Source organism: Triturus cristatus, chromosome 1_1, assembly GCF_964204655.1.
Source record: "Triturus cristatus chromosome 1_1, aTriCri1.1, whole genome shotgun sequence".
NCBI classification, from domain to species: Eukaryota; Metazoa; Chordata; class Amphibia; order Caudata; family Salamandridae; genus Triturus; species Triturus cristatus.
The window spans coordinates 308,552,783-308,580,394 of record NC_140579.1 but is presented as its reverse complement, the minus strand read 5'-3'; the positions used below and the strand labels follow the sequence as shown (position 1 = coordinate 308,580,394).

The 27,612-nt window shown below is 46.5% G+C and overlaps 1 long non-coding RNA gene across 1 annotated transcript; it reads left to right on the top strand.

Moving 5' to 3' along the window:
• Window positions 1-3,639: 3,639 nt before the first annotated feature.
• Window positions 3,640-17,254, top strand: LOC146870161 (uncharacterized). Its single transcript, XR_014959155.1, has 3 exons — window positions 3,640-4,226; window positions 8,549-8,692; window positions 16,227-17,254. It is a non-coding gene; the product is annotated as an uncharacterized LOC146870161 (long non-coding RNA).
• Window positions 17,255-27,612: the final 10,358 nt, after the last annotated feature.

The window sequence follows — 27,612 nt, the reverse complement described above, 5'->3', positions numbered from 1 at the left end:
CACATGGTATCCATTGCGGCTTGCCCCCAGAACATGACCCTGGACGACGTCAAAGAGGCAGCCGCCACCGATGCAGTGTACGCCAGGACCCTGCAAGCCGTCCAAGAAGGGGCGTGTACGAATTACCTGCGCCAAGCCAACTCCTGGAGCCAAGACGAGCTCGAACACTTAACGCAGATGTGGTCGATACGGAACAAACTCAGTGCCACAAGTCACGGGATCCTGTTAAGAGGGTCCAGGCTGGTGATACCGCAAGCCCGAAAACACCGGGCGACCCAGTTAGCCCACGGAGGGCATTAAGTAGTAACCAAAATGAAGGCACGAATGAGGGAGAAGGTTTGGTTCCCAGAGCTAGAGAAGATGGTGGAGGAATATGTCCGGCGCTGCCCATCGTGCCAACTGACAAGTGCCCCGGAGAGACCTATTCCAGTGATCACCGAAGAAGCGTGCACCGTCCCTTGGTCCAAGGTGAGCATAGACTTCAGGAGTTTTCCCAGAGGGAAGCACACGCTAGTAATTGTGGACGCCTTCTCGAAGTACCCCATAGTAGAGCCAGTCACATCCACTGCCTTCAACCACGTGGGGCCAATCCTGGAAAAAGTGTTTGCTATGTTTGGATTTCCTCAGGAGATACGCAGCGACAATGGGCCACCGTATCAAGGTCCCGAGTTTGCCACTTTTCTAAGACAGTGAGGAATACATCACCGACGAGTCACCCCTCTGTGGCCACAAGCCAATGGCGATGTCGAACGCTTCATGCGTACGCTGAACAAGATGTTCCGTATAGCAGTAGTTGAACAGGTGGATCCGGAAAAGAGACTCCACAAATTCTTGAGAGACTACCGGAGCACCCCCCACTGCACCACTCAGAGGAGCCCGTGGGCACTGATGCTCCATGGCCCAAGAAGAGATCTGCTTCCCACCTGCCCGGGGTGGTCACCACCCCCTCTTGAGGCCGAGAACGCACAAGACCGGAGATCTCGCCGAAACCAACAAGTAAGCCTCCGCCGCCATGCCACACCAAGAACACTCCGCACAGGGGCTACCGTCCTCCTGCGGGACCGTCGTCCTGGAGGGAAGTTCAGAACAAACTACGAACCGGGGACCTGGACAGTCACCGCAAACCACGGAACCATGTTAACCGCACAAAGAGGAGGAGAGGAGGTGTACCGAAACGTGTCGTGGTTCAAGGAAGTCCCAACAGAACACCCCGGGAGGCCCTCCAATGAACAACCAGATGGCACAACTACCTAAGCGCAAGAGACCAGGGAGACCATCACCATGCCGCTATCCAGTCCAACTCCAAATGGCATGATCCCCGACAGCACGCAGCGGTGTGGCTGCCCCCAGGGATACAGTCTAAGACCGAACCCTCGTCTGAGCCAGCGCTTGCGGGACTTTGCCTGCTGATGATATCTGGCCATCGCACCTGGGGATCCACGCAATTACCAAAACCTGTGTGCCTGTCAGTTGAACTGTCTGAACTGTTTGAACTCTTTTGTTTTCAAGAACTAAGTTGGATAGGTATGTAATAGTTAGCGTTCTAGTCGCTACTGGACCGCAGCACCACATCCGCAGGCCAGGCGTGGCCTGCGGGGATAATAAAAGGAACGCCCGCTCGGGGCGATACTTCCGGCTCTGCAGGCTAGTGTGGGCTGAATTATTGCATGCGCTGCGCTAAGCCCCGCGCACGCGGTCGGTCAGCAGAGGCCCCGCTGACACCGCACCACATCCCTGATGTCTACAGTTCCTTGAGTGGAACTTACTATGGGGGTGGTTGTATCTGTCTTTGTGGGGCTGGTCTACTGTGACAGGCTGTACTACAGATTTTGTACCATACCACCTCTACTCCAAGCATAGGCTTGCTAGTCCTCAGACAGGAGTTCAGCTACAGCCACACAAGGCTCCCAGATTGCTTAAGTGCATCTTTCTTCCGCTCACCTCAAGTCTACTCCGAAAACAACATTGCAAGTGGTGAATTTAGCAAAAATGAATAGAGACTTTGCAAGAAATTCTGTCTCGGCACTCATGATGCAATTAAATTCAGCAAAGGCTACCCCTCCGTGAGTGATATAGAAGGGGTGACTCCTTTCAAAGAAAATTGAGGAAAATTGGGGCATATTATGAGTTTTGTACTTTTATATTTCCTCCCTCGGTTTTCTTTCCACCATCCATCCTTCTCTCTAACAGTCCTTTCTTCCATCCAGGTCTTTGCTTGCTCATTGTTGCTTGTTTTCATTCATGTTAACCTATGTTTCTGATGGCATACTACATAAAATGGTCTCACATTACACGGTTCTATATTTACTTGCATGTGTATTCTGTATGTGTTGCAGTGTCTTATGTTCATCATGCTGCACAGCAGCCACAATGCTCTAAAACATAGCTTAGAGACATTGGCAGAGCCAATAACTCTGGCTAAACACTTATAAGGTCCCAAAGGCGAGACCTATTGGCTATGCCAATACTTGTTATCTTTGATCTGTGGTTCGTAGTACTGAACAATAATTACCATGACACAGTTGTGTGATAGGGGCCAAGTGTTGTAAAAGTAGCCAAAAACAACAGTGACGGACAGAAAGAGAAAGTATGTAAATGGTAAAGAAAAAATAAGTCGGAGCAAATAAAGTGAGAGAGTGCGAATGAAGGAAGGAGAATACAGTGCAAATAAGAAGAGAAAGATGGAAAATAAAAAGAGAGCAGAATGGAAAAAGGCTCAAAAGAAGAAAGATGGAAAGCAAAAAAAAGATGAAGGAAGAATATGGAAGGAACAAATACAACGAAAAATGGAAGGAGAAAAAGAAATAAGTTGAGCTGGAAAATAGAATGAAATAATGGAAAGAAGAAATGGGAGACAGAAGTAAGAGCAAAGGAAAGGGAAATTGAAGGAATACAAAAAAGGATAGAATCAAGGGGGGAAGGAAGGATAAGAGGATGATAAGAAGAACAGAAGGAACAAGAAAATAATGAATTACAAAAAGGATGGAAGAAGGAATGTAAATGACATTTAATATAAACAAGGTCAGAAAGATACATACAATGAGTGATGGAAGGAAAGAAGTATGGACAGACAGAAAGAAAGATGAAAGAGGCATGAAAGAAGAATGCAAAAAACAAATAAATGTTAATAGAAACATTAAAGATGGATGGAAAGGAGGACAGGATAAAAGAAAAAAAGGAAAGAAAAAATCAATACGAGTAAAATGCATTTTTTTACAAATTCCTTAGGATTTATGTTTATAAAATGCAATATTTTACACATTTTCCTTGAGTAAACAATATTCACTGGCTTTTATAGCAAAATTTGAGATCGTTCACTTTGATCCATTTTATTTTCCTGGCTACACCCTCGGCCTCAGAGCACGTGCTAAGGTGCCCCTCTGCAGAGCACAAGCTCTAAGTAGGCGCCTCTGCTGTAGTCTCTTTCCTAAATTTATCACGCTTCGCTACTAACAGACTTTAATTATTAAAACTGCCGAAGGATTCTTTACGAGCCATCCTAGGCTAGGAGCGCTGCTGTTTCTGTCTGCCCATGCCGAGCCAGGCCTGAGATGCCAGCCGGTCTGCTTGAGGGGGGCGTGGCTACAGAAGAGCAGTCCGAGCTGGCCAATCGGGCAGAGCTCCGAACAGAGCCGAAGAGCAGGGGATACCGGATCCGGAGGGGATACCAGATATTACACAACACCGGTGTCTGCGTCCTGTCCGAAAACCGTTACAAACCAAACTTCAAGGTCTGCGCTCTGTCCGACAACGTTTGCAAATCTTTCTGAGTGCTGTTCCATTTATTTCTAAGAGGCCAACACACTTGTTGTACTTATGTTTAGTGATTTTGCCCTTGATTAGACTGCTGCGGTTACCGTGGGATCAAGCCTCTGTTATCTTTCAAACCGGTCCGACATTCCAGATTGCATACCTACACGTTTGGCCTGGAATCCTTCTGCGCTGCATGTCCCCAGTTCGGAGCTCCATGTTCCGCACGACCTGTGCATTCCATTTCCACCTACATTTACATACGACATCCAACATGCCTGCGCATGTCGTCTGACGCCCTGGTGGTCACACAGTAATTGCGTGTTTACGTACATCGTGACAGCCATTTTGAGTTCTGCCTTCCGGAGCTACGATCGTAAAATCTTCTGTTTGCTTATCTCCGGTGATAGGCACACCACTTATAATTTAATTGTTTATTCAACGGAATTCACAACGCGGATGTCACCATTTTAAAGGTACTGTTTTCTTGTTATTTTTACTGTTTTTGTGTGACGATATCAGTTATTTTGGAAAATGCCTCATCATTTGCTTGCCCTCTACGGTCACAAGCACACTACCTTATTACTACAATTAATTACATACTTGTTGAAGCTACTTTTCTACAGTGACAGGCACACCACATTTTTCTTTAATCCAGCACAGCTCATCATTATTTGAACTCCATCTTCATTGGTTTTTTTTCAGCCTGGCTTTCACGGTGACAGGCACACATTTCATCAACTGTTCTTACTATTGATTGCACAGTTATTTATGCTTAAGTTTGCTCACTCACCATGTGTGCTGCACAAACATTTTCAGTAACTCCGCCACAATCATTTCTTTCTACCAAAGGAGATCCTCCTATTAAACGGTTAGAATGGAGGCAGTATTTTTTAAACTACATCTATACATTAGAGGATGGTGAAGATGAATTATCACAAGTTAAGAAAAAGAAAATCTTACTTCATTCTCTTGGTCTTCAAGGGTTAAAGGTCTACAATGCTATGAGTAAAAAAACTCGTCCAGCTGATAATTCAAATGTTTTTCTTCATGCTCTGGAGGATTTAGAGATATATTGTTCTACATCTGTTTGCATTGCTATCGACCGCCACAAGTTCTTTGGAAGGAAACAAGGCAAGCAAGAACCTGTTGAAGACTTTGTGTATTAGCGTTAACTTGCAGATTTGGTCCTGTAGAACAAGAACTAATCCGTGACCAAATCATAATGTATGTTAATAATGAGCATGCTCAAGAACGTCTGTGGATACATGGTGATGCATTGCTATCTGATGTTGTGGCTTTAGTTAAAAAAGCAGAAATTACTAACAAATGCGCAAAAGCTATTTCTGAAGTCCTAAAGAAATTGACAAACCTACTGTGAGCAAAATTAATTCGAAAACGAAAACTAAGGTAGTCACTTTCCCTTTTTCTAATAACAGAGATAATACCAGAGATAATACCAACAAAGATCTAAAATGTTATAGATGTGTAAGTAAGAACCATTTAGCTAATTTTAAAAAGTGTCCGGCTAGAAAGCAAAAATGTCTTGAATGTGGTTTAATTGGCCATTACACTAAGGCTTGCCAGCGTAACAAAAGTAAAAAGAAGAAAATAACTTTGATTAGAGAGAAAAATGATGATTCTTCCTCAGAATCATCCCATGATGATGATCCAGCTAAGAGTATTGATTGTGTGTTAGGTGTATCTGACAGTGTTAATATGCTAAACATAGAGTGCAAATCTAAACCTGTTTGTTCTATAAGTATAGGTGGAGTTGAATTGCTTATTGTGGCTGATTCAGGCTCACCATATACGATTATTGACAAAGACTAATGGGAGAAAGATTTTGTTCATGTTCTTGGTCCCACGTTATTACCTCCTGATATTTCTCCAGAAAGTTTTACTGGAGAAAAAATTGACTTAATAGGCTTCAGAGAACTTACATTTGAATGTAAAGGAAGATCTTCTATTGGGAAATTGTATGTTGCCCTTAATGGCCCTCCTGTATTAGGGTGGAAAGATCAAAGAAATTAAAAAATCATTTTGAATCCTAATGGAGTTGAACAAGTCATGGTATTAGACCAGGGTGAAGATTACCATCATAAATTAAAAAAAGATTTTCCTGAAGTTTTTTCAAATAAGGTGGGTCATTTGAATGGCTATGTACATAAAATCATCCTTAAAGATGATGCCAATCCTACTGTACATAAGTCTAGACACATTCCTTGGGTAGTCAGGGAAGAAGTCACGAAAGAATTGAAACGTCTCTTGGATGATGGTATCATTGAAGAGGTTGAAGCTTCTAATTGGGTCGCACCCTTAGTCGTCGCTCACAGGGCCAATGGCAAGGTTCGTCTTTGCATTGATTTGAGGTCTCTCAATGACAACATCATAGTTGAGAGATTTCCGTTACCCAAAATAAATGAGTTAATTTCACTTACTAAAGGTATGAAATGGTTTTCTGTGGTCGATTTAACTTCGGCATATCATCAAATCTTGCTACACGAAGACAGTAAAAGTCTTACTACTTTTATGACACCCAGAGGATGTTATCGTTTTCTGCGTATGCCGTTTGGCCTAGCGTCTACAGCTGCAGTTTTTCAAAAACTCATGTTTGAACTATTCCAGGATCTACCTGGTATTCTCTTTTTCAAAGATGACATCCTCATTATGGGTGAAACGAAATGTCTACATGATGACAGAGTTTACTCTGTTTTAGAAATATTAAAAGAGAGAGGATTAACTGCAAAACTTTCAAAGTGCAGATTTGGGGTCAATTCTTTAGATTATCTTGGACATGAAATTTCTGCCAATGGTATTAAACCTAAAATGAGTCTAATGAAGGCTATAAGGAACACTTCTTCACCGTCTAACAAAGATGAGTTGAGGTGTTTTCTAGGGCTCGTTGAATTTTATAGTACGTTCATTAGGAATGTTTCAGAAAAAACCTTGAATATGCGTCAATTGTTAAAAAATAGATCTACATTTGTTTGGTCTAATATTCTTCAACAGGATTTCTCTAAATTGAAAGATGAACTATGTAATGCAAAGGAATTAGTTGGTTTTGATCCCTGCTTACCTTGTTTTCTTGCTACAGATGCAAGTAATAAAGGCTGTGTTCTCACGAAAAGAAGGAAGTGGAAGAAAAAGAGCTGTAGGTTATGCCTCCAGAGCTCTTTCTCCATCAGAAGAAAGATATTCTGTAATCGAGAGAGAAACTCTAGCTGTGGTTTGGGGACTTAAACATTTAAAAAATTGTATTTGGGGTTATCATGTTGAAATCAGATGTCATCATAAACACCTGGTAAAAGTTCTTTCTCCTGATAGGTCTACTAAAAGCCACTCCCAGAATTGCCAGAATGTCCATTCGTCTTCTTGATTATCGTTACTCCTCATGATATATTCTAGGAGCTAAGAATCAAGTGGCTGATTGTTTGAGTAGATTACCCTTACCATTAGAATCCTCCACCGAAACTTGGAATGATTTTCAGGTTGCATGGATAGATGTAAGGAAAATATCACTTTAAGTTCTAAAGAATGGAAAGATTCCATGACCAAAGATGAACTTCTTACCAAAGTTAAACTATGTATCACTCAAGGTTGGCCTAGTAAAAAGTTGTTGTGTGAGGAAATGAAACCATTTTGGGAAGTTCATGATTAATTATCCCTAGTAGATGACAATATTTTACGGGGAGAAAAAATCATCCCACCTAAGGATCTAAGAGTGAAAGTTATTCTTTTATGTCATGAGGAAATGTAAAAACAAAAAAATGTATCAGAGAGTTGTATTGTTGGCCGGGAGTTGACACTGAAGTAGAATTTAGTAAGGGAGTGTTCTGTATGCTTGAATTCAGACAAATCTCAAAGAGTTGTCACTCCTCCTTTGTGTCCAGTTCCATGTCCAGAGATACCTTGGTAAACTATAGGTTTATACATTACTGGACCTATTACTAGGAATGAGCACAAATTATACATACTAGTAGCCATTGATTACTTCTCAAAATGGCCTGAAGTTAAAGTTGTAAAACGAGCTGATTCGGCTAGTGTACTTGAATTTATGGATGAGTTTTTTCAAAGAGAAGGACTTCCTAAAGTTATTATAACAGATAATGGGGCTCAGTTCAAATGTCATCTAATTGAGGAATTTTTAAAGCGTAATGGAATTCAACATAAAGTCACCTCAATTTATCGTCGAAGTGGGAATGGAGAAGTAGAAAGATTTCATCAAGTAATTAATGACTCCATTCAATTAGCCAATCTCAGAGGTCAAGATTGGGTTGTAGGTGTCAAGAAGATGGTATGGATGTATCGAGTAACTCCTACTGTTACAGGGTACAGTCCCTTTACTATTATGAAAGGGCGTGTTCCTTTTACTAAAGACAACCAATGTTGGTTGAGGCATTCCAGATTGTTGGAATGGTCTCCTGATCAAGTTAAAAATAACATTTGGTGACATCAAGGAAAGTACAAGAAATATGCTGATTCAAAGTATAATGCTAAAAAGATAGCCTTAGAAGTGGGTGATTTAGTGCGAGTTAAATTACCTTTCAAAGTAAGAAAAGGTCAAAGCAAGATTTTAAACCCTTAAGTGTGGTTGAAATGTTTAACAATTCAGTTAGATTATCTGATGGTAAAGTTTGGCACCTTAGCAGACTTGTCAAGTTCAATGAGAAGTTGGACAGGTGGGTAGAAGTTCAAGAAGTAAGGAGTTTTCATTGGTTAGATTCTTAATGTGAACAAGATGTGATTCCAACTGAATGTGAACAACATGAGAATTTATCTGATTCTGTTTCTTCAGAACAGGATGGACAAGAATCAGAGAATGTGTCTGATTCTGTCTCTTCAGAACAAGATGCACAAGAATCAGAGAATGTGTCTGATTCTGTTCCTTCAGACCAGGTTGGACAAGGATCAGATTCTGCCTTTGGTTCTGCTTCTGCAGGTAAAGACTCCTTAGTCAACAGATTTAGAAGAGTGTTAAAACCACCTACTTATCTTAGAGAATATGTTACTGAACATTAGTTTTCTTTTTGTCACTTAACCTTAGTTTCTCTATTTTTTTTTTGTTGTATAAGGGGGAAGATGTGTTGTGTTTATGCATTACTCATGTTACTGTATTGCTTGTTACTGTATTCCTTGGTGTGTGCTCTTCAGTGTTACATCACTGATGACACTTGTAACCTAAGTGTCATCAGAGATCAGTTGGGCAGTTATCTTCACCTGTGCAGCTGTGTAGAGCTGTGTTGGCCTCAATACTTGGAAACCTAATAAAGAAACTACGCGGTTAACAAGACTCCTGGATTTCTTATACATAACATTCCTTATCTTTAATTTGCCTCATTTTTACTACCCATTGTTGGAATCTTGGTGGATCCGTAAATCTCCAGTTTTGTAAAATCAGAGACTTGGCTACCAAGGAAGTAATGAAAATGAACTGCTTTTGTTGAACTGTTAGATTTAAATTGGGAATCCCAAATTAGGTAATCAAAGGATGGGGGACTAGATTTAGGGTGAGTTTCCTGCTAACCCACTGGAAGATCCTAGTCCAATTATATGTCAGTTTTGGACAGGTAAAGCAGATATGGAACCAGTCCCCTTTTGGATGATTACATCTAAAACAAACTAATGACATTTCTGGGAACATTTTTTGGAGTTTATCAGGGGTGTAATATAGCTGCCATTTGGAAAGAAACCCCATACGTTTAAAATTAGCCCCACAAATGGCCATATTGGACCACCTATTATAGTATTCCCATTGTGCTGCATCTATCCAACACCCATAGACTCCTGTATTTTTAAGAAGGGTGATGGGTACTATTTGCTCGTAAAGTTGTCGCTGCAGGATGCAATACCAATTCCCTATCATTGGCATTTCCTTAACATATAATGCATAGATAATAGCCTTTGGAAGTGGGCCGTTGGGAAGTTGTAGATTTCTTACTAGGCTAGAAATTTGAAGATATGAGAATACGAGGGCAGAGGCTTCTTCTGTTCTATTCCCTTCAATTTGCTCCCAGAACATCATATTCCCCTGAATTATGAGCTCTTTTATTTGGTACAGTCCTTGCCTTTCCCAATTGCTTAACATCTGCGGATCCACCAACAATCCTAGATCCCTGCAGTGTCTTAATTTCATTTCTGGATGGATAGTTGTAAATCGAAACTCGTTCTTCACTTGAGTGAATCTGTATAGGATTATGTGCGGAATCTTATATCTATTGCATTTGGGTAATCTGGGGATCTTAATAAAGGGTTATAGGTGAATATTATTTTCTATTAACATTTGCTAAAGATAAAAAATTAAGCATATAATCATGTGGCAAAACTGCACACCCACACCAGTCCATGAAAGTGGCTTGGAAATACCTTTGATGTGGGGGAGCCCTAGCCCACCTTCTTCTGGGCTCAACTGTAGTGTTTTTAGTTTGGTACATGGTTTCTTCCCTGAGCATATAAACTTATGTAACATTTGATCTATTTCCAGGAAATAGTTTTGAGGAACTTTAATAGGAACATTTGAAAAAATAAAGAAAAATAGCGGGAGTGCCATCATTTTTATCAAAGCGATTCTTCCAATTATAGAGAGAGGTAAAGTTTGAAAGTTACTTAACATTTTATGACTTTATTAAGGGTAGAGATATAATTACGTGGAAAAAGTTGTTAAAAATCGTGTGAAACCCAGATACCCATATAACAAATATGATTATCCTCTGCCACCTGGATCCGAAGATCCCGGGGTAAGACGTAGTTGGGGTAGTTAATTAATACAATTTCAGATTTATTATCATTGATTTTGTACCCCCCCAGGTTGGAGAAAGTTTGAATTGTTTGCTTAATGTTTACCAGTATAGTGAATAGCTTAAGTTTTGGTGCCCCCGCTACTGGTGGCTTGATTAAGGGGTTCTGGGGTACCAGGGAAGCTAATGGCTCGATAAACAGAGCAAATAAGACAGGGAACATCGGACATCCCTGTCGAGTGCCTCTCTGGATCTTAACTGTGCCAGCAACATGCGCATTCATTATTACTTTTGCCTCAGCTTTCTCGTATATTTTCTGTAGCATGTCAACAAAACCTAAAGGAAACACACATTTTTTTAAAATGGCAAAACAATGCTCCAATTAGCTAAGTTGAAAGCTTTTTCTGCTTCAATCATAATGATTGCCGCTTTGATATCAATGTTTGAAAAAAAGTAAATCGCCTGGATTAAAAATTGGTGGTGTTAGTAAGAAGCCTTCCCAGCAGAAGCCACATTGGTCCCATGGACCAAACTTTGCGCAATTAGGGTAATTCTATTCACCATTAATTCAGTAAAAAGTTTATAATCATTATTTAATAAACTAATGAGGTGGTATGATCCAGGATTATCAGGTGTCTTACATTTTTTTTTTGGAACTGACTATAACTCCTTCAGAAAATGTTTTCGGGGTCTGGCAACCTTCCAAAAACGAATTAAATAAGGTTACCAATAAATTAATTATCTGTAGCATAAAGATTTTATAAATTTCAATTGCTAATCCATCATTGCTGCAGGTTTTGCCACTGTGTGTATTTTTAATGGCCTCCTGGACCTCAGTTTTAGAAATTGGCTCAATGAGCTGGGCTTTTTGGGAACAAGTTAGAGTGGGCAGCTCCATTGTATTGAGAAATGTATCAATCCCTTCAAGTGGTATGGATGCGGGGGCAGAGTACAGCCTATTATAATGTGATAGGAAAACCTTGTTAATTTCTGCTATTTGATGCACATCTTGGCCTTTCTCCTTGTCAAAAAAAGATTTAAAAGTTGCGTTATTATGGTTTTTTTTAACGGACACATCAAGAATTTGCCCTTATGTTCGCTTTCCTCATACCACTTTTGTAAACCCGTATTTTGATTTACTATTGCCTGGTGCTCATAGAAATATCTAATACTCTCCCTGGCCTTTTTTAAGCTGGATGCCGTAATTTCAGAATGGACTGTAGAGTGGATTTGGCTTGCCTGATCTAAATCTCACTGTAGTTGTCTAGCCAATTCCTTTCTCTCTTTGATGATACTTGCCTTACATGAAATCGCCTTACATGAAATTGACTCCCCACTAATGAAGGCCTTACAAGAATCCCATGCCAGAAAGGTTGGAGCTGATCCCATATTTCTATGGGCAAAATCCGCAAGCAATTCTTGCATTTTTTTGATCCAGCCATCTTCAGTCAGCAAAGTTTTATCCAGCATCCACCTCGGTCACTCCCCTAGACTAGCCTTTATTTTAATCTCTATCACCGGGACTGAATGATCTGAAAAGGGATTTGGAATAATCCAGGACTTCCCCCTTTCACATTAATGGGAAACTAGAAAGAAGTCTATTCTAGATGCTAAATTATGCCTTTTTGAAAAACAAGTAAATTCTTTCACAGTGGGATGCTGAGCCCTACACTGATCAACTAGTGAAAAATCTCTGATCATGTTCCTCAGATATCTAGAGGTTTATTTTGTGACTTATTTCTACGAGAGGAGTCTTATCCCAAATTCTGAATGAAATGAAAATCTCCTCCTATAATTTTAGGCCCATATAATGGAGTTACTAGGTTAACCAAATTTTCCATGGGCAAAATCTCATCATCTATAGCGCCATAATAACTGACTAGGTGGAAGACCTGTTTCCCGATTTTAAGGTTTCCCATCACCCATCTAGCTAATGGGCCACTCTTAGGGGCCTATTAGGATGGTGGGTGGAAAACCACCCCGACCGCCATGGATCCGTAAATCAACCGCCCGCCGGCACCATGGAAAATCCGGCGTCCAAATTAGGAACAACCACCAAATAACACCGACCGCGGCGGAACAAGGCCCAGAAAAAACGCTTGTAGTGGGCGGAGATGGCCAAAACCCATCCGTGGCGGTCGCATTTGCGGCTGTAAACAATCAAACCGCCGCCAGGACAGCGGAAACACCGCACGTCAAATTAGGATAACCCCGATGCCCCCGCGGTATGTTCTGCAGTTTCTGACCGCCGCGGTCACGAACAGTGATGAATGGGAGAGCAGGTGGAAGAGCTGCAGCACAGCCACCGCTGCGGACGCTCCATGACAAATATGGTGGACAAAAGAAAAAACCCACAACAAGGCCACAAAGTGCACACAGCAAACTAGCCATACCCCCAAAAACACAGAACACACCCCAATAACACAACCACATGACAAATACAAAAATACAAACCCCAGGGCAACCCACACAAAACACCTGACAGAAATAACCCATTTGGACACACCCACATAGCTGAGTATAAAACCAGCCCCTTCCCTGACCACAATCCTTTGCAACATTCCAAGACTGAAGGCCACTACCCTGACAACAAAGGATAGGCAAAGCAACACACCAGCACTACTCACACCACACACAGCACTACCACCACTTCCACACCTGCACCTCTGACCCCCTGCACATCACACACCATACACATCACCCCCACCATTCAAACCCCTGCACCCATATACCCTTTGCACATCACACACCATGGCAACACATAAAATGCCAAAATTCACACAGAGAGTGAGTTGAAGGTTATGGTTGATGAGATAGTCAGAGTGGAACCACAACTGTTTGGTAGCCTGGTCCAACAGACACCATGAGCCACAAGAGTTCAAATGTGGGCAAGGATAGTCGATAAGGTCAATGCAGTAGGGACCAACCCGCGCTCAAAAAATGAAATCATGAAGCAGTGGCATGACCTAAAGAGGGTTGACAAACAGAAGAGGATCAAGAACCGTGAGCTGCCTGACAGGACTGGTGGTGGCCCTCACATCCCACCAAAACCATTCACTGCAGGGGAGGAGAAGGTGCTCTCCATACTGCATCCAGAGACTCTCACAGGAGTAGCCGGGGGTGTGGAGGCTGGTAAATACAAACAAATGACCACCACCACACTGCTATGTACTGTCTTGGACAACTACAAAGCTATACCTCCTAGGCACAAGTATATTCAAATGCACCACACACTCCCCAACACGTGTCTCACAGATCCAACATTCACTCACTCACATCCAACCCAAATGTAGCTAGCAACATCACCATGGGGGCATGTGCACAGGCAGCCAGCACAACAACTTCCAACAGGCCCCCTTGTCCCACACCTGAGCAGGATGTAGCACTCCACACCACCCAGAAGCATTTGGAAGCCATTGTTCCACTACAAAGAAACTAACAGGTAGGTAGTCATCTTGCCATGGAGGCTTTGTGGGGGTGGGAGGCCTGTACCACAACTCCCACCATGCCCCCTGTCCCACCCCTGAGCAGGATGTAGCACTCCACACCACCCAGAAGCATTTGGAAGCCACTGTCCCACTAAAAACAAATTAACAGGTAGGTAGCCATCTTAACAGTGAGGGGTCTGTGGGTGTGAAGACTGTACTACAACTCCCACCATGCCCCCTGTCCCACACCTGAACAGGACGGAGCACTGCCCCCCACCCAGAGGCATTTGCCAGCCATTGAATGGTGCACACTCACCTAACAGGTAGGTAGCCATCTTGCCTGGGAGGGCTGTTTGGGGGTGGGAGGCCTGCACTACAACTCCCACCATGCCCCCTGTCCAACCCCTGAGAAGGATGTAGCACTACACACCACCCAGAAGTATTTGGAAGCCATTGTTCCACTACAAACAAACTAACAGGTAGATAGCCATCTTAACAGTGAGGGGTGTTTTATGGGTGTGAAGACTATACTACAACTCCCACCATGCCCCCTGTCCCACACCTGAGCAGGACGGAGAACTGCCCCTCACCCAGAGGTATTTGCCAGCCATTGAATGGTGCACACTCACCTAACAGGCAGGTAGTGATCTTGCCTGGGAGGGCTATTTGGAGGTGGGAGGCCTGCACTATAACTCCCACCATGCCCCCTATCCCACCCCTGAGAAGGATGTAGCACTACACACCACCCAGAAGCATTTGGAAGCCATTGTCCCACTTCAAACAAACTAACAGGCAGGTAGCCATCTTAACAGTTAGGGGTGTTTTTGGGTGTGAAGACTATACTACAACTCCCACCATGCCCCCTGTCCCACACCTGAGCAGGACGGAGAACTGCCCCTCGCCCAGAGGTATTTGCCAGCCATTGAATGGTGCACACTCACCTAACAGGCAGGTAGCCATCTTGCCTGGGAGGGCTGTTTGGGGGTGGGGGGCCTGCACTACAACTCCCACCATGCCCCCTGTCCCACCCCTGAGAAGGATGAAGCACTATACACCACCCAGAAGGATTTGGAAGCCATTGTCCCACTACAAACAAACTAACATGTAGGTAGCCATCTTAACAGTGATGGGTGTTTGTGTGTGTGTGAAGACTGTACTAAAACTCCCACCATGCCCCCTGTCTCACACCTGAGCAGGATGCAGCACCACCCCCACCCAAAAGCATGTTGCAGACATTGCATTGTTGACCGTCACCTAACATGTAGGTAGCCATCCTCACAGGGAGGTCGGGGGGCCTGCACTACAGCTCCCACCAGGCAGCCCTATCCCAACACAAGCAGGATGGAGCACACCACGCCCAGGAGCAGTTCCAAGCCATTGACTCGCTACAAACAAACTAACAGGTAGGTAGACATCTTCCCTGGGAGGTCTGTTTGGGGGTGGGATGCCTGAACAACAACTCACCCCAGGCCGACTCGTCCCCCAGACCATCACCATGGAGCCTCCCCTCCCACCCAGATGCATGTGTCAGCCATTGTATCACTACAAACAAACAGGTAGGTAGACATATCATGCTTGCTTGCTTGCAAGCCTCCACCACACACACACACAAATGTGTCAAGTGAAAGCCAAATGGGAAAAGCTTATAGGTAAGTAGCCAGTATGTGCACACAGCCATTGTCCTCAAAAAGCATGGTGACACATGACAACACCAGCCCTCCCATTGCACACACATACACAAAGATCCTATTGCCATTCACAGTCTGCACACAGCTAAGCAAATGAAACTGTCACAGCAACCAAAGTGTGACACACCAATGCACATGTAGAAGAAAGTCTGGACACAATCATGCACAGCACTGAATTCCATGTGTAAGTGCCATAGGGCCAGAGCAGCAAGGAACAAATGAGAAACAAGAAAGCATGATTGGTGGTACAAATCCAGATATGCACATGACAAGACCAAGGTATGCAGGAGATGACAAAGGTCAGTTTATGCCTAGATGTAACGTCTGACAGGGCAGAGTAAGCCTAAAATAGTCCTCACTGAGATTTTCAGTTGCGCTAGTTCCGAGATGGTAACATGTCCCTGTACTCACAAATTATGCACATTGCGCATGGTAGGTATTGACAACTCACACCATGGACAAGTAATGCATGTACCACAGCATCATGTCAGGAGGCACAGTAGTGCACATAGAAAAACATGTGATGATTAGTCAACTGTGTGGTGTACAAACAGTGAATGATATACAGCTAACACAAAGCTTTTGAGGTGCACTATAATGACCATCTCCCATCTGACCCACAGGTGACCAAGAACTCACTGCAGAGGACAGCACCAGCAACCTGAAGAGCCAATCTCCCTCCGGTACATGGACTCTCGGACGTTGACTCCCGGGATTCTGTGGACAATGAGCTTGAAGACGGACTATCTGGTGTGCCAGGGCGCAACAGGTCCCAGGACCCCATCGTCCCCCCACCACATCTGCTGCAATACCAACGTCTCTGCAGACCCCTGCTGTTACTGCCTGTGCATCCTCCACCACCAGCACCAACAGCACCACCACCAGTGCTGCCTGCAACACTCCCCCTGTCCCAGAGGATGACCACCCCACCCCACTGACTCAGGAGGGCAGGGAGAGGATGCGGGTGCCTACAGTGGTGAGGCAACAGGTCCATGGCAGCAGGGAAGGTGGGAGGGGCAGGGTCACTCACAGACACCAAGAGCCTGGGACCCAATCCCTGGACCACGTTAACAGAGTCCTCGGGGCATATGAAGGTGCCCAGGGACAAACGGGTCGGTTGGAAGAAGTGTTCCGTGAGCTCACCCTTCTGATGAGGTCCATCAACACCTGCATTGGACAAATTATGGACCTCTTGGGCCAGCAAGTGGTGGTACTGAGGGACAGGCCTGCACCACAACCAACACCTCCACCTCCCTCTGGTGGGCTGCAGGATGACAGTTCACTATCCTCCCCTGCGACCACAGAGATGGGTGAATCCTCAGACCCCACTGGCCCTACAGCAGGGCCCCCCATGCCAAATGACGAAGGGGCCGTCCTAAGAAAACCCTGGGGGTAACTGGAAGCAAAGCACCTGCCAAATGCCAGTCATGGTGGCAACCCTCTTCACCACTGCATTGACTTTTTGGACTGTCCTTACCCACACTGCCTTGTGAATGGCATCTGTCTGTTGGACTGGGTCACCACATCAATCTTGTGACTACTCGATTATCTCATTTACCACAACTGTCAACTCACTGCTCCACTAATCACCTCAATGTATATGTTCACCCCCTCACATGTCACCATTGTAAATAATAAATCCTTACACACGCTGTTGTGTCTGCTCCGTCTTTTTTCCAGGATGTACAGTCTTCAATATGATTACAATGTACCAGGAGTATGGAATGTATGTAGGCAAGGAGAGGTTGAAGTCACCTAGGAAAACACAACAGGACAATATTCACTAGTCTGGGTGTGGCATTACAGACATCACACAACACCTACCATCAAGATAATCCAACATGCACACATCACAATGGGCAACAAGTCCTGTCGATGTGCAAAATTGCCCTGTTCCAGAAACATTGTCAGCCACCACTGAGTCAACAACCGGCTGCAGTCACAAAGCCCACATACACCTTCACAACAACAGCAACATCATCATACAATGGATCCGTTGTACAATGTCACTCACCTTCAAGTGAAGTAGCGGGTGATGAGCTGTTGACACAGGTCAACACCTTTCTCCTCTCCACTGTCTTCATCACTGGACACGGGTTGGTTTGCAGGTGGCAGCCTTTGCTGCTCATCATCATCCTTGATCAGGGGGATCTCCTTGCGAATGGCTAGGTTGTGGAGCATGCAGCATGCTACTACAATCTGACACACCTTCCCAGGCGAGTACATCAGTGCACCTCCGGTCTTGTCCAGGCAGCGGAAACGTGACTTCAGCAGACCAAATGTACGCTCCACCACACGATGTGTCCTCCCATGGGCATCATTGTAGCGGACATCAACTGGTGTCCTGGGATTCCGCAGTGGGCTCAGCAACCAAGGACGGTTGGGATATGCAGAGTCACCTAGGTGTGACAAACACAGATACACATTGCAATGTTGCTGGGTTAAATGACAGCATGTCACACACAGCACATTATTTGACTAGGCATACTCACCAACAATCCATGCACGCTCGGGAAGCAGATTAGCCATCAGCTGTGGTACAATGCTGTTCCGCAGGATGTAGGAGTCATGGGCCGAGCCTGGAAATTTGGCACACACATGCGAGATGATCATATCTGCCTGGCACACCACCTGCACATTTATGGAGTGGAAATATTTCCGATTCCTGTAGATGTGCTCATGTGACTGTGGTGGTACAAGCCCAACATGGGTGCAATCAATGGCACCAACAACATGGGGGATATGTGCAAGGGGATAAAAATCTCCTTTCACAGCAGCCAATTCGTGCCCCTTGGGGAAATGGATATATGTGCCCTTGTAGATCATCATGGCAGACATGACATCCCGTAGCACCATGCTGAACATCGGTTGCGACATCCTACCTGCGCTGGACACAGTGTGCTGCAATGATCCGGTGACAAAAAAATGCTGGCCCGCCATCACCTTAGACGTGGTGGTGAAAGCTGTTGGATTTGTTCGGCGAGGCTGCAGATGGGGCTCAAACTGAGCACAAAGGGTCTGCAGGGTGGCTCTATCCAGACGGAATTTCCGGATGGTCTCCATCTCTGCGAGCACTGTGAAGGGACAATGCAGATTTGGTCTCTTCCTAGTTGAGATGAAAGTGGACACATATCAATGCAATACATCATAAGATGGGCACAGCATCTCACATTTTGGCATGCACAATGCCAACAATGACTGTCATCAAAATTGTGTTACAGACAAGCTGACATGTAGGGACTCCTTCAGCTACACTGATCGTACACCTGTCAACTGACACACAGCAAGTGCCTCCAAATCATACTCACCATATGAGAATGCACATATGGATATGGCCACGTTCACCATGGGCACGCCTGGGAGTATATCATCCAGCAATAGTGTGAAAATGCAACACCACTGTCTCACACCTAGCTGCTGCACCTGACACCCCTTCAGGCATTAGTCGAACCTGGAACACATCAACAACACAATGACCACAGGCTGAGCGTACATGACGAGTGTGTGCATGGTCAAACATAAGCGAACAGGCACATACGGACAATCTTCATCTTGAAAAACACACCAGTGATTTTCCCTGTACTTTTACACCTTGACGTGTACCCATTGGGGAGTCCATAACAACACTTTCCTGAGTACAGACCCATCAATATCACAAATCACATGTGAGGGAGTACATGCCAATCTAAGAAATCACATAAACAAACTTGGCATGTGTACTCAGCAGTGGGGTACATGGCAAATTGGCATTGTGTGCACTATGACGTGCCATCAACCATGTGGCCACTGTGCACTGTGGATGACTGCCAGATGGCCATTGACACAGCATGATGTGTCCATTGGTGCTGTCACAGTCAGCCGCCACCCATATCCCGGTCACCCATGTCTCTGTATGGCACCCAACTTGTGGTAGCTACCGCCTGGCCCCTGTGGTGTGTCACCGCCAATGCCCAGGACACAATCGCGGTAGTGATAGGCATATGCAGATGGTGAAATGGCGGTTGACCTGCTCCGCCACCCAAATCCCGGTCACCCATGTCTCTGTATGGCACCCAACTCGCGGTAGCTACCGCCTGGCCCCTGCGGTGTGTCACCACCATGGCCATGCCATTACAGCCAATGGGATCCGCTATCGCGGTAGCATGATGCAAGTTTGAAAACTGCGGTAGGCGTGCTCCGCTACCGCGGAGCCGGTCATTGGATGCAATTGAAATATGCACCACCGCGGTAGCGCCCGCCTGGCCCCTGCGGTCTGTCACCGCCATGGACCTTGCCCTTACAGCCAATGGGATCCGCTATCGCTGTAGCATGATGCAAGTTTGAAAATCGTGGTAGGCGTGCTCCGCCACCGCGGAGCCGATCATTGGATGCATTTGAAAAAGGCTGACCTGGAACACCAATTGCAGCAGCTTAGGACCACTGAAATGACACCAGGGGGCTATATATGTGTGGGAGAGAGCACCACATTTCCACTGCTCACAGAGCCTGCTGCCTGGGACTCCTCACCTACTGCTGCCTCCAGGGACTGGCACCTGAGACCCCTCACCTGCTGCTGCCTCCAGAAACTGCTACCTGAGACCCTCACCTGCTGCTGCATCCAGGGACTGCTGCCTGAGACCCCTCACCACCCACTGCCGCCGCTGCTGTCTCATGTCCACAGTGATGGCAAGGACTGAGAAGATCCGTGCCAGTCCCTTCACAAGCGAGGAGCTGGAGGTCCTGGTGGACAAGGTGCTCACTCAGTACCCAAGGCAATATGGTGCCCCAAATGTTGTGGTAAGTCTTCAACAGTGGGGGTGAGAGTGCAAGGGGGCACACATGTAGTCGGACTGATGCTGTATATGCCTGAGAGTGTGGGGTTGTGTCATGCACTGCCTAACATGCTGTTTCCTAGGGTGAAGGGAGTGATCCCTTCTCCACACGTTTCCCTGCCTGCACATCAAGATTGGAGGGACATGTCTTGTCTTGTCAGCCATACAGTGATGCAGCAAGTTGGTAATGCATGAGTCAGGACAGTGATTGCTTGTGTGATTGGCTGTGTGGGTCCCTGTTGTCCATCTCAGTGTGAGCCCACCTGGCCTGCACAGTCACCGCCCAATCTGACAAGGACACATCACTGAATGTACAGAGTGTCACATGTGTTTTTTTTGCAGGACTCTCCATCAATGAGCCATGTCAGCACTGTAGATTGCACATGACTGTGAGAAGGGCGTACTGGACATTTCATTAGGATTCTGGGTGGTGGGCTTCAGGTCTGAGCTATGTGTGTTACTGTTTGAACGGAGCCACATGCAGGATGTTAAATAATAATAAATAATCCACATTTGTACAGCGCGAACAATAGCCCGTAAGGGTCTCTAGGCGCCGGGGGCCGTCGGATGTTGTGCTGTGTGGTCATCACATGTCTCACTTAGGCCTAGTTTTCTTGTTTACACGCACAGTTTGAGTAACAAAAGTGTGTTTGCACAATGTTATTGCACAGGGTGGCGTGCAACATGTAGATTTAGTCATCTTCATGGTTGCTTTGCTTGCATATGTTTTTTCTGTTGCTGCCACTGACCTGACCCTACCTGTCTCTCTCTCTCATGCAGCATCTCCTGGGGTCACAGAGGGACAGGGGATGGACACCAGTGGTAAGGAAACAAGCACAACAGCTGCACAGGAGCCTAGTGACAAAGATTTGACCAGCGCCTCGGATGGGGGCAGGAGTCTGCTGAGGGAATCGCAGCCCGAGACACAAGGTTCAACGTCATCTGATGCCAGCGGTGACGCATCCATGTTGGCGGGCACGGGGACTCTGCATCATCTTCCACCTGACAGCGTACAGTGCCCACCCTCCCAGCCACTTCCTCTGGTGCTGCCCGTGTTTATACCAGTAAGAGGAGAAGAGTGTCCTTCACCCCAGGCACCGCAGCCCCTGCCCCCCCTGCTGCCATCATTGCTGAGTCTGTAGACCTTTTGCGTCAGCTGTGTATAGGCCAGACAGCTCTCCTCAATGCATTCATAGACCACGACAAAAAAATTTGCTCAGGTGGTTGCTTTCATGGAGGGCATACATTCAGACGTGGGTGAGCTGCACCAGACTGTCCAGTCTTTGTCCTCTGCAGTGACGGCAGCCCTTCAACTGGCACAATCTCGGAGTCCAGCTCCTGTCCCTTTGTCCACCCCCATGCCAGTGGCCACGTCTGACGATAGTGACCACTCTCCACAGACCTCAAGGTCACGATACAGCACACGTAGCACACAGCAGCAGCCCAAGCAGTCCAGGCCGCAGACACCATCCCCACAGAAACCCAAAGCCACCCCAGTGCGCAAAGACAAAAGCCCATCAGGCGACACCAGGGGCCAAAAAGCAAAGAAGCAGACCTCAGGGTCACATGCCTCAGCGCCGTCCCTAGCCAAGGACTCTCCAGTCCCAAAAACGTCTCGAAAGACAAGCAATTTCCGTGCACACTGAGAAGGTGGTGACTGCCAAGGGTACCCATAAGAAGGGCTCCAAGGCAAATTCACCCACTACCTCAACTCCCATTCCAAGCCCACTGAAGCAGGGAAAGGAGGGCACTGTAGGGGGAACACCTGGTAGTCAGGGGATGGAGGGGCAAAGGCAAGGCCATGCGAAGCGTACCGCTGGATCCAGCACGTCCCCAGAGGGAGGGCCAGCGTCTGCACCTGCTGCAGCCTTGGTGTTGAGTGTGCCTGTTGTGGCCACACCACTTCCCATTGATCCAAAGTCAGGCAAGCCATTTAGAATCCCCAAGAAGTGGAAAGGCACCCCTCCACAATCTCCCACCCACACTGTGTCTTACGTCTGCATGACTCCACCTCCACGTGCCACTTCACCACCTGGTCCAAGCTGCCCTCCGGTTTGCCAAGCCACTGATTGCTCTTCCTCAGCTGGGCCTCTCTCTCCCCAGTCAAGTGCTCCAACTTTGCCCGACACACAGCCAGCTCCCAGTCCGACTGACAGCCAAGTCTGAATGTTGGTCAACCTCACACACCTGTCTCTCTCACAGTGGGGCCTGTGCTGCCCATCGTGGCACCCCAGACTGTGTTGCTGACCATGGCAGGGTACAGTTGCACACATTCTCTGTGCAGCTTCTCATGGATTCACTCCACACTTTGTCCTGCCCACTGGCCTTGTCATTCACTGCTGTGTGCCCCCTGCCTGTGTAGCTTCTCATGGACTCGCTCTGCACTTTGTCCTGCCCACTAGCCTTGTCGTTCACTGCTGTGTGCCCCCTGCCTGTGCAGCTTCTCATGGACTCGCTCTGCATTTTGTCCTGCCCACTGGCCTTGTCGTTCACTGCTGTGTGCCCCCTGCCTGTGCAGCTTCTCATGGACTCACTCTGCACTTCGTTTTGACCACTGGCCTTGTTGCTCCTTGCTGTGTTGAAGTATTCCCTGTGCAGCTTCTCATGTACCTCATCTGCACCTTGGACTGGCCACTGGCCTTGCTGTTCGCCCCCTGCCTGTGCAGCTTCTCATGGACATGCTCTGCACTTCGTTTTGACCACTGGCCTTATTGCTCCTTGCTGTGTTGAACTATTCCCTGTGCAGCTTCTCATGTACCTCGTCTGCACCTGGGACTGGCCACTGGCCTTGCTGTGTGCCCCCTGCCTGTGCAGCTTCTCATGGACTCACTCTGCACTTTGTTTTGACCACTGGTCTTGTTGCTCCTTGCTGTGTTGAACTATTCCCTGTGCAGCTTCTCATGTACCTCATCTGCACCTTGGACTGGCCACTGACCTTGCTGTTTGACCCCTGACTGTGCAGATTCTCATGGACAAGCTCTGCATTTTGTGCCTTGCTCTTCTCTAATGGTGCCTATCTGTGCAATTTGTGAATAAAGACAGTTGCTCCTGTTTTGTCAGTGTCCTTACTGAATAAGGTTTTTCCTGTGTGTAAATGGTTTACTGTGCCACATGCCCTGTGTGCCACTTCAACATTGCTAATGGCTTGTCTGACTCGTTCAATTTTGTGCCGGGGTGACAAGGACTTCAGTTCTTCCTGACATTAATACTTGTGGGTGCAATGATGTTGTTTTTAGATGGTATGCCGTTGACATTTTCATTCTTTGTTCATGTTGGCTATATTGTACACATGTCAGGTTTGGGGGCACTGCCAGCACAGTGTGGGATTCTTTCCACAGGATTGCAGGCAGGCTGGCCAGGGTCATCATGTATGTGTGTTCTTACTTTCTGTGTGCCCAGCATTGTATGTATATGGTTATGTTGTGATGGGCAGTCATCCTAGTCACATGGGTTACTTGTAATGTGTGCACTTGGGTGGTCAAGAAGTGAGCAGTATGAAGGGGGTGATTTTGTCGTGGGTGTTGATGTGTGTGTGCCCATACAATGTCAACTACACACGTGTCACCCAGGATTAGAGTTCCTGTTTGTGTGATTGTTCAGGCCCGTGATTGTGATTATGTGCACGTGTGAGTTGTATGTTGTGCACTGTGCAGTGTGTTGGTGTGTCCTTGCAGTTCTGGCTGACTCTTACTTGTTGCTTTTGCCAATTGTGAGTATGTAGAGTGTGTGACAGGCAAGTCAGGGTTTTGTTTTGTTGAACAGCGGTGTGTCTTGATACTGTTTGTATTCACTGTGCATACCTGCTCAACCACACTGACATTGTGGTTGTGATGTTCTCATGCATTGCTGTCACATGGTGCTTTATTGCCTCCAGTGTGGCATGTGGTATGCGGTGTCATACCATCCCCTATCTGTGCTTCAGTTACCTTGACATTGTGAGTCAGCACTCCCTCTATACGTTTATGGTATACTCCTGCCATGTCCACTACTGAAGTGCACACCACTTTACTTTGATGTCAGCTGTCCCCTTGTGTTCCCTCTGTGTGTGCCTCCCTATCACTTCATTTGTGACACTGTGCTTTGTGGTGCAGATCTTTGGCCAGGAGCACTGTGCCACTCATGACATTTCCCCAATTAGTTATCTGTGTTGTTCTTGTACTGTTCAGCAGTCATGGTTGCTCATGTGCAGTTCAACTGTTTGTGCTGCCCATTCCTCTGGTCAAGTTGTGTCCACTTTTGTGTCCCAGACGTGTGCATCTGTGGGTGTTGTGTTAGATGTATGTGTGTATGCTGGGGCACTGCTTGACTTCCTGAGTGTGATGTTGTCAGTGTGCTGTTTTGATTGTAGTGGGTGTTCATGGTGTGTCACTCATGGCTGTGTGGGACTGTTATGTTTTGTGTGCACACACTGCTTGTTGTGCATGCAGTGCTGTGGGTGTATGTTGCCTTGTCCTGGCCTGGTGTGCATCCCCTGGTGTCCAGCTGTGTCTACTATGGGATATATTGTCATGTGCATCTGTTGTGTGTTTGATGTGGCTGTGTTGTTCTGTGATGGTGCACTTCTTGTCTGTGTTGTGGTATGTTGTCTGTGCATTGTTCTTGACTGATGAGGTTGTGCACTCCTGTTGTGTCTGTGATCCCATTGCATTCCCACAGTTTTGCTGCACAGGTCATTTGTGTTCTTGCTGTGGTTCTGTGTGTGTTTCTGTTAAGTTATGTGTTTGGCAGTTGCTTTTGTGCAGACATTGGTTCAGGCATCCCTGTGTGTGTGTGATGTTTGTGGATACCCCCAGGGAGTGTGATTGTTAGTCTGTGTATTGACTGGACATTATTGACACCGTTCTGTGTGTCTGACACTGGGGTTGTGTGCTGCAGGTGTGAGGGGGGTATGTGTGAAGAATCCTACTTGTGTTTGACAGTCATGGAGTGTGTCAATGTGCCCTGTGTGTTGTGCTGCTGGCATACTCCTGTGTAGTTGTTGTGTACATATGTGTGGCTGTTCACAGTTTGACTTCAGGGCCTTACTTTCATCCCTATGCCTATACATGGGTTGCCTTGCTGTCTCCCTGAGTTGTTGCACTGAGGTGACTGTGGTTTGGGTTCACTCACTGTGCCAGCCATGTGTGCTTTGATGGGGTGAGGGTGTTGTTCTCTGTTCCTTGTCTTGCATGTGATGTACACATGCTTGTTGGTTGTCTCCTTGGCCTCCCATTCGTGTGCACCTCACTTTGGCTTTCCTATATGTTGTGCTCCATTGCTGGTGGCATGTGGTCTGTTGATGTGGCTGTGTGTCAGTGTGGGGTATGTCCGTGTGACTTGACAGGCTGTGTGTCCAGTAGGATGTTTGTTCATTGTATGTGTGTGTGTTCATTTTGTGCTTGTACTCAGCTTTCTTGCCATGTATGCGGTGTTGTTGGGGTGTGTGGGTTGGCCTGGGCCTGTGCTTCTGTGCTGTGTGTTCCTCTGCAGCCACTCCTGCTGTGGCTGTCTCCCTAGTTGTTTGTTGTTTGGTGCAGGGTGTGGATTCACCTAGCTTGGTGTTGGGCATGGGGGTGCACAGAGGGGTGCACATGTCTGTCCATTCATGTTGAGTAGGCCAGTGTGTGGAGTGGGGCGGTGTGGCCCTGTGTGCTTTATGCCATGCCCATGCCTGGCGCTGGCCCTGCCTTCTGCATTGTGCGCATGTTTTTCCTTGTCTTCACCGCTGTGGTGACATGACCGGGACATTACTTGGAACTCGCGGTGATGTGTTTACCTGGCTGTGGAGGGGTGACTTGGTGGCAGGTAGGACATGTGTGGGTACACTTGTGGATGTGTTCCTGTCCCCACCAAGCTGTCGGGTGTGGCCAGGGACCCTGTATCAGCCCATGAATTGTGTGTTGTGGTTGTGTGCGGATTGTGTAGTTGCCTACCTGCGGCGGGATCCGCGACGGTCCATGAGTTGCTGGTGATGTATCAGGTACAGCACCAAAAAGACGTGAAGAGCTGGATCCATTGCGGTCTGGACCGGGAATCAGGTTTCGCGCTCCGCTGTCGAGCTTCTGCCGTCTCTAGTTGGGTGATTTCTCCACTGCAGTGCGACTTGATTTTTGAGGCATCCTGATTTGTACAGCGGACAGGACGTCATTCCACATGGTGGTGAGTCTCCATTGGCTCCCACAGCCGCGGTGGAGGGCGCACTTTGATGGCTGTGCGCGTCGCACCGCGGCAGATGGGAAATTGGCTGTGTTTGGCCATACTAATATGGCGGGCGTGAGGCCCGCTTTTGGTGTGTGGAAAAAAGCATTTTCCGCCACTGCAGGCACCACGGTGGTGCCACCGCCTGCCATCCCAATAGACCCCTTAATCTGGAGGACTTACCCCCGATAGTAACATGAGAGTAATATTGCTACGGCCCCCCCCCCCCCCCCCCATGGCTGCATCGGCTGAAACCAAAAAGACCTAGTTTATGAACTTTGGCCATTTGGGTGGAGGCATGTTTTTTTTTTCTTAAATGAGGCTCCTGCAGCAGAATCACTTGTGGCTGACTTGCCATTAGCCATTGAAGTGTGGCTCTCAGTTTAGTTTGGCTATTACCTCCGTTTATTTTACATGAGGCTATTTGCAATACCTGATTCTCAGCCATTAGGGCAGACTATCTCCTTCTGACCTCCCACAATCTGAGTACTGTTAGCCCCCTTAATGTGTCTTCATCTACCATCATAAATAGTTCTGCTACATCCAATCCTGCAACTTTGGACAATGCTCCTATCTAGGTCTGTGATTACCATTTTATTTTTTCTCCCCCCACCTTGAAGTGATTCCATATCCTCCCTCTTCCCTTGGATTGGACCCCTACCCATCATGGGCCCATTTCTCCCTCCGTGCCCTTGACCAGTATCCCCACCTTCTCCCCTTACCCAAGAGTAGTATCTTGGCATGGTACTTGGAGCTCCCTCTGGCGGAGACGGTACAAAGCAGCCTGTCTTCCCAAAACAAAACTAGGGTGGGCCGACAAAAAATATCAACATCAAACTTTATCTTTAACAGGCCATTCTTATCACCAATTTCCTATCAATATGGATACTATTTCCTCCCCCCTCTTGTTTGATTAAGAGCAGAAAATCGTTGTCTCCTTCTACTGACTGGAATATATTTGATCTGCCTATATGCAGGACTTTTAGCTTGGATTGCTGTATTATACCAGCTGGTACATTGT